The sequence below is a fragment of the Asparagus officinalis genome, chromosome 9, assembly GCF_001876935.1.
Source record: "Asparagus officinalis chromosome 9, Aspof.V1, whole genome shotgun sequence".
In the NCBI taxonomy this organism is placed as follows: domain Eukaryota; kingdom Viridiplantae; phylum Streptophyta; class Magnoliopsida; order Asparagales; family Asparagaceae; genus Asparagus; species Asparagus officinalis.
In genome coordinates, this window is record NC_033802.1 from 8,531,434 (window position 1) to 8,542,721 (window position 11,288).

Sequence of the window (11,288 nt, forward strand, 5' to 3'; positions counted from 1 at the left end):
AAGATCCGAACTAAGCTGATCTTTCAGCTATTTATAGGCGATTAGGGGGTGTAACCACCCCTAAAATCGCTCCTTTGTGGGGCTAATAGGATGTAACCCTCCTCCTCTAACCAAGCTCATCTTTCAGCTATTTATAGGCGATTAGGGGGTGTAACCACCCCTAAAATCGCTCCTTTGTGGGGCTAATAGGATGTAACCACCTCTTAAATCACTCCTGAGTGGAGTTGTGATCCCCTCAGATCGTGGGAAACAGTTTTGAAACCGTTCAGCTCGTGTTTGAACGAGTCAAACGCAAAATTCGCGTTCTGGCGTGAATTTTGCGTTTAAACGCAGCGTCTGGAAGCTCGTTTGCAGCAATTTGGAAGCTGTATTTGTAGCAATTTGAAAGGTGCATTTGTAGCAATTTGGAAGCTGCATTGGCAGCTTGTTGGAAGCTGTGTTGGCAGCTTGAAAGTTGTGTTTGGCAGCGGATTAAGGCTGTGTTGGCAGCTTTCGGAGGCTGCGTTTGCGGCCAAATATGAGCTGCGTCTGTGGCCTTGAGCTACGTCAGTGATGGCCGATAAAGAGCTGCGTCCGCGATTGAATTGGCGCTGCGTCTTGATGCTGAAATGCGGGGAGGACTTCCGCATTTTGGTTTGAGGAGACAGTTAATTTGTAGTCTCTTTTTGTCAGAGCGTTGCAAATATCATCATTTTATAATCTTTGCTTCAGCTCTTTGATATGTGAGAGTCGTCAGGTTATAACTCTCGTTATTGATTATGAAGGTTGTTGATTAGAGCTTTCATCAGTTATTGTGAAGATCATCAGATTGTAACTTTTCATCGATTTACGTGAAAGTCTTTAAATTATAGCCTTCTGGAAGCCGTCAAATTATAACTTCCATCATCGGTGTTTGATGGGGATCAACTATCTGCAGTGATTTTTAGACAGCGTACACTAGATAAAATCAAAGTTTGAAATCCATACAAAATTTTGATTTTGAGACTCAAGGAAGAAGTAGTTGGCCATTATCAATCAACTAGCATTAAACCTGTGTATTGCTGCAGGTATTATTTACCGATATATATCTTTTGCTAAATTGATAATATGTTATCGTTGATGCTCGTAAACAAATAGTCGATGAAGGTTTCCCGCTGTCGGATGCAGTTGCTGTCCTGGCGACGATTGGGAAGAATGAGAGGATGAATGTTGGGGCCGGCTCCTTCTCGGATTTTATGCCCGATTCTGAGCACGTGGGGTGGACTGATAGCCTGCACATGCAATAATCACAGAAATACAGGGCTAGTTTTCCCGTGGTACCTCCGATGGTCAAGTCAGTTGATAGACTTGGGGAGGGTTTGTAGAGAGGCTCATGGGCCATTGAGGTGCTTGCATGAGGTTTAGTTGTTGGAATTATTAAAATACAAAAGGAGAGTAAAGTTAGGTGCAAGAAGTAGTAGCCAGAGCCCTTTCGCCCTTACCTTCTTTACCTCCTTTTATAGCCCCCTTGTCTCTGGGAGTTTAACCATCAGCTTTTGTTGACTATGCACAGGAGGCGGTTTGAAAGGTGAACAGGAAGCTGCTGAGTCATCTTTCTTCCTCAAGGTGTCGGCAGGCGACTGGGAGGGAAGTCACTCAGTGTCAGGGAAGAGAAGTCTTCTCAGTGCTCTGGGTTTGACAGAGTAGGAAGGGTGTAGGGTAGGTCGGCTGTGTGGCCGTCCTTCTTTCTTCAGGTGGCGGCTGGCGATTGGAGGAGAAGTTACTCGTGCACAGGAAAGCATTATGGCGATCTTATGGGAAATGACTTGTAAGCTGAATAAGCGGCTTGTGCCAGAGATCCTTGTTAGAGCGTATATCTTGATGGGACTAGTCAATGTTGTAGCTTCGAGTGACATTTGAAGTGATCTCGGTCGGATCTTATCCCTTTAGTCAAGGCGAGTTGATCCGTGAGCCATCGTTATGATTTGGCGACCCGACAGTCGAGTGGACTTCGGGTTAGGCACGTAATCGAGTCGTCTACTCGAGGAGTCATCTTATTTGTGAGGGACATACCAAGGGAGTGGGAGTCAATCCCGTATCCGGTAGAGTTCAACCTAATTAACTTCATGCCATTTGACGGGAGAAGCTCGCCAACACAACACTTGATCTACTTCAAATCTCACTTGGGTTTGATATCTGATAATAAGCCCTTGATGATTTGGTCATTCGTAGGCACCCTTCGCGGGGCCGCCTTCAATTAGTATCAACGTCTCAAGCCAGAGAGCATCAATAGCTGGGATGATATTGTTAGACCCTAGAGGGGGGTGATTAGGGTCTTATGCTAATCTAATCTGATTTTATGCTAATTAAAACTAATTAATAAGTTATCCTAGTAAGTATGAAATACAACAAGATAATGAGCTAGGATAAGCAATATGAACAATGAGATATATCCTATATGATAAAAATATATGCAAGGATATATAAACTAACACAAGGGTGATATAATCAAACTAAAAATGTGATAGGGCAAAATATGCAAGAGTAATAGGCAATTGGCGATATAAGATAAATGCATAAGCAAATGCGTCAATGACAAACTCAAACACACTCAAATGATTACGGAGTTTGGACCTTCCGTCCTACGTCTTCGCTCTCCACTCCCGGGGAGAAATCCACTATCACAATCCGGTTTGGAAGCCGGAACTTTTACACACTCGGTTTTCTAGCTAACCAAAAACTCTACAATTCACACTCTTGCAAACCCACTCTACACCCTCACAAGTGTTGGACCTAGCCATGTCTCTCTCAAGTGCTCGGTTACAACCTCTCCCTAGGTTCGTCAACCAACACCACTCCTCTTGGGACGATCCCCGACTCTCACCACACACTCCTCTCAGTGTACAAGTGTATTACAAAGTGTATCTCACAATAAGCACAAATATAACAAATAATTGTTCTCTAATATGGATGAGAACATAATGACATCTCACACTCAATTGTTACAACTCTCACCATCCCAAATATACTATGTATGAAAATACAATAAGCTCATGTGGGTGTGTGTAAACAATGAGTGAAATAAAATCTAACTTAAATAGCAAACTAGAAATAATAAGAATATGAAAATCAATAATAAAATTGCTAGAGAAAGGAGTTAGAAAACTTCTCTATAAACAGAATATGAAAATCAATAATAAAATTGCTAGAGAAAGGAGTTAGAAAACTTCTCTATAAACACAAAGAGAAGATGAGAAGATATTGAAGATGAACTCCTCAACAGATGATGCAAGCTCCTCTTTGTAAAAGCAAACCCTAAAAACAAACTAAACAAACTGTAAAACCCTCTTAAACTTGTTTAAAACTTTCTCCTTGGTTACTGATAGAAGAGGGGTTGAGGGGTTTATATAGGAAGAGAAACCAACAGCCAAAACCCCAAACAAAACAATAAAAATCCCAGAAAATCAGGAATACTATTCTGTATCAAAAACAGCCATTGGGCTATCGGCGATCGACCGTGAAATTCTCGCGGTCGACCGCGAGGCACTTTTGAACCTCAGAAAACTTCCAGAGAGTTCGACGGTCGAGCGTGGCAGTCGAACGTGGGAATTTTTAGCTTGACGGTCGACCGTGGCGGTCAACCGTGAAAGTTTCTGCTGCCTCCTGAGGGAAAAACAAAGGCGCGGTCGACCGTGGCGGTCGACCGTGAACTGATATATGAAATTTTCAGGTTTGAAAACAGTTTGCTGATTTTAAAACACTGTTTAAAAATATCAAATAAGTTCCAAAAATTATGAAACTTTGAGAAATGATTGTAGACATGATAATACACATGAGAAATATCATTATTTTGCAAAATAGTCCAAAACATGAAAATATAAACATATGAATTTTGACATTTTAGCTTAGCCATGTTTTGAAACAATACAAAATGAAAACTAAGAAAACAATTTTTTCACAAATACAATAGAAAATAAAATATATGAGTATGTATATGAAAGTATATTTGTTTCATATCTAAGTAGTTAAACTAAATCACAAATATAAAATATTTAATTTCATATTTATAAACATGAAAGCCAAAACTTGTGTTGTATATATATATATATGACTACATATATATACAAATAAACCAATAAAATGTGTGTGTATATGATATTGAGCTTAAAGTACATAACACACATAATATAACACCTAAACTAAATTTTACCCAAGCAATCTTGATCTTCAATAAGCTTGACTTGGTACATTTGCGGATGAAGCTTGAACTTGTATCTTTAACTTGAATGTACGTAGCTTCACTCCACAATTCCGCTAACCTCCATTGGATATGATCGTGAATGCGCAATTCCATCCATCCTCTAACATATTGTTTGTCTATAATAAATAACAAAATACAAACACTAGATAAATAATATTAGATATAAATTATTTGTTAAATCATCATCAAAACAAGCAGGCAAACAGATATGAAAGCCTATTTCTCAGCAACTTTTTCGATGATGACACTGAGGTGTTGATCAAAACTCTACTGGATGAGAAGTAGAAAGATGGGGAGTTAGTCAACAATTTCGTCAAGCACTTCCGAAACAAGGCGATGAACTGCCGAGACCTGGTCATGAAGGAGTTCATTCTTCAAACTTGTCAAAACAACCTCTCCCTTGACGTTCTAGAAACCATGGGATTAGCCCATCCAAGACCTGGAAAGAGTTGAAGGTGCACGGAGAACAAGCCAAGTGTTTTCTCAAAAGAAAGATGATTGAGAGAAGCTAACCGACGTTGAATTTTTCTCTTCAAAGTAAAGAAAAGGCACCTTCAACTGCTGTGGATGCCAATCAAACATCACAGTAGAAACCCCGGAGGTAACAGAGGACTCCCGATCCGAGGTCTCAGAAGGAGTATTCTTTTGAAGATGATGAAGTTCCATCCATCTTTAAGTACCTCCTCGCCAATAATAAAATCAAGCTACCACCTATCGTGAATTAGGAGGAAGCTAGCAAAATTTCGAATCCAAAATACTGTGCATATCACAGGAGAGTCCATCATCCCACTAAGGTGTGTTTTGTCCTCAATGACAGCATCCAAGTCTTGGTTGACGTCGGTATCATAACGGCAAAACAAGCCAAATGAGAACGGGAAAAACTCTGATGAGTATACGAGTATAAACTGCATCACCTTGAACCTCTGACGGGTATATGAGGTTAAACTAATGGCATTCACGCATGGGTGAATTTATCTTATTCCCTTATTAGAGATAAGTTTACGTCTCACACATGTTACTAGGTGGTCCGTTCCCCTAAAAATAACAAAGTCTACGTATTCAATATTGTAGCCAGTGATCGTTATTAAATTAATGATCTCTGAATCTATACCTTTCATGCATGGGGGACTTTATCTTGATCCCTTATTAGAGATAAGTCTATATCTAACACATGTTGCTGAGTGGTTCGTTCCTATAAAAATGACAAAGCCTACGTATTCGATGTCGTAGCCTGTGATTATTATCAAATTCATGATCTCTGAATCCATACCTTTTATGCATGGGGCACTTTATCTCGATCCCTTATTAGAAATAAGCCTACATCTAACACATGTAGCCTACATATTCAATGTTGTAGCATTAATTCTAAGATAGTTCATTCTTTTAGCACAACGTTACATATAGAACAAACTTAGATAATCTATATGCTAACCCGACATAAACGATAGTCGGTAATGACTCATTAATTCCGTTGATGGCTGAGAGTTTGCCAAAAATCCTATAACAAGCAGCTCGCGACGACAGATTCACTCTTAATTTGTATGGAGTCTGCAGTGTTAGTCAAAGCCTTGGTAACCTACTCTTCCATAACATTGCTAATTTAGAAATCCACACACTAGTTTCAATTTAAGATTTCGACAACGGTCAGACGATAAACGCAGCACCAGAAGAATTTTAGCTATTCAACAAAATATTGAATAGATTGAAAACTAAAGAAGTTAAAGAATTGAAGGCCATATCCAAAGTATTCTAGTCTCCTCTATAAAAGAATAAGACTGAAACACTTTGGGGATAGTATCTGTAGGCGTCAAAAATTATCTATAGGTTCCAGCACACATCTCGAGACAAAGAGAAGGTGATGAACATCAATGTCTGAGTCAAAGAGGATTATTCAATGCTAAGGGGGAAGTAAAGGAATGCACGAAGCGATGGGGCAATAACAAGATTTAGAATGCATGATTCAAGAAGAACTGGAATTTCGATCATGATTCAATTCGAATCCAAAAAACCTCAAAAGACAAAAGTTATAGGTCTTTTCGTCAGCTTTTTAACGCAATGTAAATCACCTCATTATGAGGTCATATGAAAGAATTAGAGCTAAAATAACGAAGACAGTACAAACTGTCTCGCATATGTGCGAGACACCCCGAACTGTTTCACCCATGTACGAAACAGACAAGACTGTTTCACACAGAATGAAGCCCTGAGACGTGTTTTCGATTATTTTTTATTAGTTTTGATAGTTCCGGAGCCTCCCTAACTGTCTTAAGGCTATCCTTAAATGTGAGAGAGCTATTATTAACTAAAGATAAGACTAAATCATAAATTTTTATCCGAAAATAGTGCAGCTGAAGCCTATAAATACACCCCTAGGGACCCTATACACGAGGATATAGAATTCAGAGCTTGGAGGTGAGTTGCAAACCCTATGAGAGGAGAACCACGAATTTTAGATCTTAAGGCGAGATCTTGGCAAGTTCCTCAGTATAATGAGGAGGAGTTCAATAGATCTACAACCCCTGCATTAGTTTCCTTAAGATCATACTATCGTTGTGATATTGAGAATTGTACCTATCTCACCTCATTGAGATATTTACTTCAATTCTTGTTTCCTTTGTGAAACAAGATCAACCAAATCTGATACTCAGCGGTCCACGGATCAAAGAGTCTCCGTCACAGGCAAAGATCTCACGCAAGCAGCAACCAATAAACGATCCTGTGTGTGTTTCTGGGGAGTCTTCATTTATTTTCATTTGGTAAGAAAAGTCTTATAAAAAGGCTCCTTCTTTCGAATCTTGTAAATCGATAAACGATTGTAATGGATTCCATAATGAAAAAGATTTCCAATGCAACCAGTTGCCACCGGAGATGGGATCAGCATCGGTAGGAGTAGGAGTAGTAGCTGTAGCTCCTGTAGTAGGAGGACTCATTTCAAGATTGGGAGTTGGATTTTGCCCTTCATAATCAGAGGAGGAAGCCATTTGATTGAAGAATTATAGAGGAAAAGAGAGTATTAGAGAGTATAAGAGAGTATAAGGGAGTATTAGAGAATATAAGAGAGTATTAGAGAGAAGTAAAAGAGTTTTGGATGAGAAAAACAAATAAAAACCCCCTTTATTTATAGTGGCAGCCTCTAGATAAATGACCAAAATACCCTCAAAATTTGGCCGTTTTTAACTTTTTGGGGGTATTTTGGTAAAAAAGTTAAATATGACCGTTTTTTTTTTCCGTTATGACTAGGTAGGGCTGGAGCAGACCGGGTCGACCTTAGGAACCAAATGGTCACCTAGGTGACTGTTTTGGTTGGGCCGGACACTGCCTGGCCCGGCCAGGCCAAGTTATCCTGACCTAGCCGTTTCTCCTCGTTGGGCCGGAGCGGGCCCGTGTGGGCGCCGACGAATCGGCCTGGGGCACGGGCCCGAAACACAGTTTGGCCCGGTTGTTCCGCAGCCAAACCCGGCCCTTGGGCGGGCATCGGGCATCGGGCATCGGGCATCGGGTTGGGCCTCAGGCCCATTTGGACACCCCTAGGGATCCTCTACATCCTAAATTATAAAAGATGCTTACAAGTCATCAATAGCCTCCTTTCACTTTAGAGACCACATATATTACATTAAAGATTTGGATCCTCTACGCTATAATAAAAATAGTAGAGAAACCACTACTTAAATACAACCATTGTGTATATAGTGGGTAGTTATGATTGTTTCTGTAAGTAGAAATTAGGAACTAATGCAATATAAGGGGCACATTGAGTATTAGATATAGAATGTATCGCAATCATCTATTAGATAATTAACGATTAGCTTTAAAGGTAGTAGTCACTCCACCATTTTTTGGTGGTGGAGAGGTCCAAATTCTTATATTAATTTAATAATTTATATAAAAATCCATCTTAATTGTGTGGTCCACTAAATGAACCAATTTTATTCATCCATCTAGATAATTATAGATATTCCCTACAATTTAGGATCAAGAAAATTCCAACCCTAAAAAGGGTGATATGGCACTCCTATACCAAATCTCATACAAGTTGATATTTTTTAAGAATTTTTTTAAAAAGAAAGTTAGTGTTGCAACAGCCCTGTGCGAATGTCCATATTCCCAACTACAGCAACTTTCCACATATTTTTAAGAAAAGCCAAAGTGGAGCGGAGATGTTTCATGATTATTTGCAGGCCACTTATAAATCTTTTCATTTTTTAAAGTTTCTATGAAAATAGAGAACTATACTCAGCTAGAAAGGAGCCATTTTTCTTGGGTTCGAATTCTCTCCACTGTTGAAAAGTAGTAATGAAGAATTAGTTTACTCACATTCATTTATTTTTATGTTGGGGTTTCTGCATATATACCTGTCAAATATTTCTTATTTGCAAATTTATCCCCCAAATTTTGGTATTTGCAAGATTACCCCCCAATTCTTTCTTATTGGATTTTTCTACCCCTAAATGTAACAATGCTGGTTTCTAAAAATAGAGGATTATATGCTTGAGAGGCCTTCCACATCTATATTTTTAAAGAGGTTGAATTTACAAGCGTAATTTAATAGTTAAAACATGATTAAAAAAAGGATAGAACTATTATTTGAGTAGGGTTAGTTTTCTTCAACTAATTTCTCACTTATTTTCAACAGAATTTACTTTTGCCATATTCTATCATATTAGATTTCTCTTTTCTATATATATTAATTCATATTTATGGCGAGGAAATATTACTTTTATAATCTATATTCAATAGAATATATAAGATTATTTTTTTATGTTTTCCTTTCATAAATTAAATTTTTTTCTCTAAATAAATTAAATTAATAAAATCTTCATACACATATGATTACAGATTTTATCACTATCACAGGCATGAATCCAATCATGATTAAAAAAAAGTAGACATGTAATGAAATGAATGAAAAATTTTTAGTATTAAAATGAGATGTGTGATTTTTAAATTACAAAAAGTTATATTTAGATAAAAAGATAATCTTCATTTGATCATCAATCCCATCATTAACCTGAAATTTAGAGAAAGTTCGATGAAGCTTGTAACAGAAATAATTTACTAATCTAACCTTTTGATCTTCTAGCAAGTATGCTTGTAAAGGCTTCTAAAGTTGCCCTTATGGAAAGAGAAATAATAGGATAGGAATTGAAAAGGAAAGGACAAAAGTATCATTGTTATTTTAGCCCAAACTTAATTTTCTACAAAAATTATAAAAATTCTTATTTTCGGAGACCCATGCGTAACTCTTGTTTATATATCTATCTACTTCTTTTTCTTACAAGTTTTCATTAAAAAAAGAAAAAGAAATGAAACTTTAAGATGAGGAACTTTTGAAACTCTGACGGTATTAAAATTCCACTGTCAAAGTCCCACGACTGATCCTATATCACAATCTCTCTATTCGTTCCTAAATGTCTGTTACTTTTATATTAAAACTTCCAAGTTTTTATGTGAACTAAGTATTATAATTTTATTCTCTAACCCTTACCTTCTGCATCCTTTTGTGTATTCCATTTAACCGAACATCTCTTGATATATGTTGAAAGTCAATTGTCAAACTTCAGCCAGAGCACATTCTTAATGTATATTTTTAGCAAAAAATTGAAAATTCTAATGGAGCGCTAACATGGACCAGTTGATCCCATAACATTGATATCCGTTAGATTCTTCATGAAATTCTATACATCATATTGGCCCTAACATTGTAGTTAAAGAGGTTTTGTTTTCGCCGCAGATTTTGACGTACTAACAGATTTTGACGGATGAAACAGTTACGTTTTGACTCAAATTTGACGTGGAGGATTCTGATTCTTATTTACAAGTAATTGTCTAGTTTTCAACATTTTTCTACCTTTGATAAAAAAAAAATATGTTTACTTTTTTCTTTTATTTTTTACTCCGTAAAAGACTTTTTGGCTGGAGGTTGGCAGTTAGCTTTCGAAGAAATAAAACTCTAGTTATTGGCTATGACCATTTTTATATGGTGTTCTCTTTACTTTCTGCATTTTTTTTCATTATAGTTGATTGCAGCCCTAATAGGACTGGCTCGAATTCTTTAGTGTAAATACATTAACCAAAAAAAGGAAAAAAATGAAGGGTGAGATTTTAGAAATTGGTATAACTTTAACAACCGACGGGCTTGTTGGGTGATGAGTGGCTCAACCCGCCCAATTGCCAACCCTAGTTGAGAAATTGATATTACTCGTACAAATAAGCCATGTAAAGCAACATGAAAAGAAAAGGAAATTAAATAGAAGGAAAAAGAGGGGGAAAATCAAGCACAATAATTGTAATCATGAACAATAAAGTGCACAATTCACCCTTATGCTTTTAGTACAACAACTGATAAAGTAAAAGTAAAGCTCACCCAAAGTCTCAACATTAACACATAAAAGGATCAAACTTCCAAGGATCATAATTAAATATCAAGGTATATATTAACTTTTTGCTCACTGCCATCTCAATAATCAACATAAAATTTTACGTGCACACACAAACATATACATAGTATACTTACAGGGTAGATGTATTTGTAATATAAAGTGGAGTTCTCATACATACAATACGGCCCACAAGTGTTGCCTGGTCTGCAAGTTGGGCGAGTGCAATACTAACAACAAAAGATAACATCAAATCATCAACTAATAAGATAGTTAAATTATAGAATTTCATCACTAATTATGATTTTGCTAGCATAATTAGAGAGGGAGAAAGAAAGAGGGGCTTACCATTTTTGAGGTCTCTTGAGGGAATGATCTCCAAATTGTGTGAGGACTTTGAAGGATCAGTGAATAAGAGATATGTTTATAAGAGGCTACAAGGCTCAGCCAATAATATTAAAAGACTTATTTTAGTCTTCCTTAATTAATTATTGTATTTAGTTGATTATATTAGTCTTCAGTCGCAATTGCTAGGTAGGAGAGAGGTGGATATAGAAAATGACTAAAAATGCGTTAATTTAGAGCGGTCATAGCTGACCAATTCCAGTTATGTTTTCCTATCTTTTAGAATATTAATAAGCTATTAAAATAGTAGTGCCTTCTACTCGGTTAACTAGACTTTATTTTGTGTT

At 37.1% G+C, this 11,288-nt stretch overlaps 1 long non-coding RNA gene across 1 annotated transcript; it reads right to left on the reverse strand.

Annotated features, from left to right (window-relative positions):
- On the reverse strand, positions 10,734 to 11,004 carry LOC109823675. Its single transcript, XR_002242438.1, has 2 exons — positions 10,945 to 11,004; positions 10,734 to 10,826 (listed from the first exon to the last, which is right to left on the reverse strand). It is a non-coding gene; the product is annotated as an uncharacterized LOC109823675 (long non-coding RNA).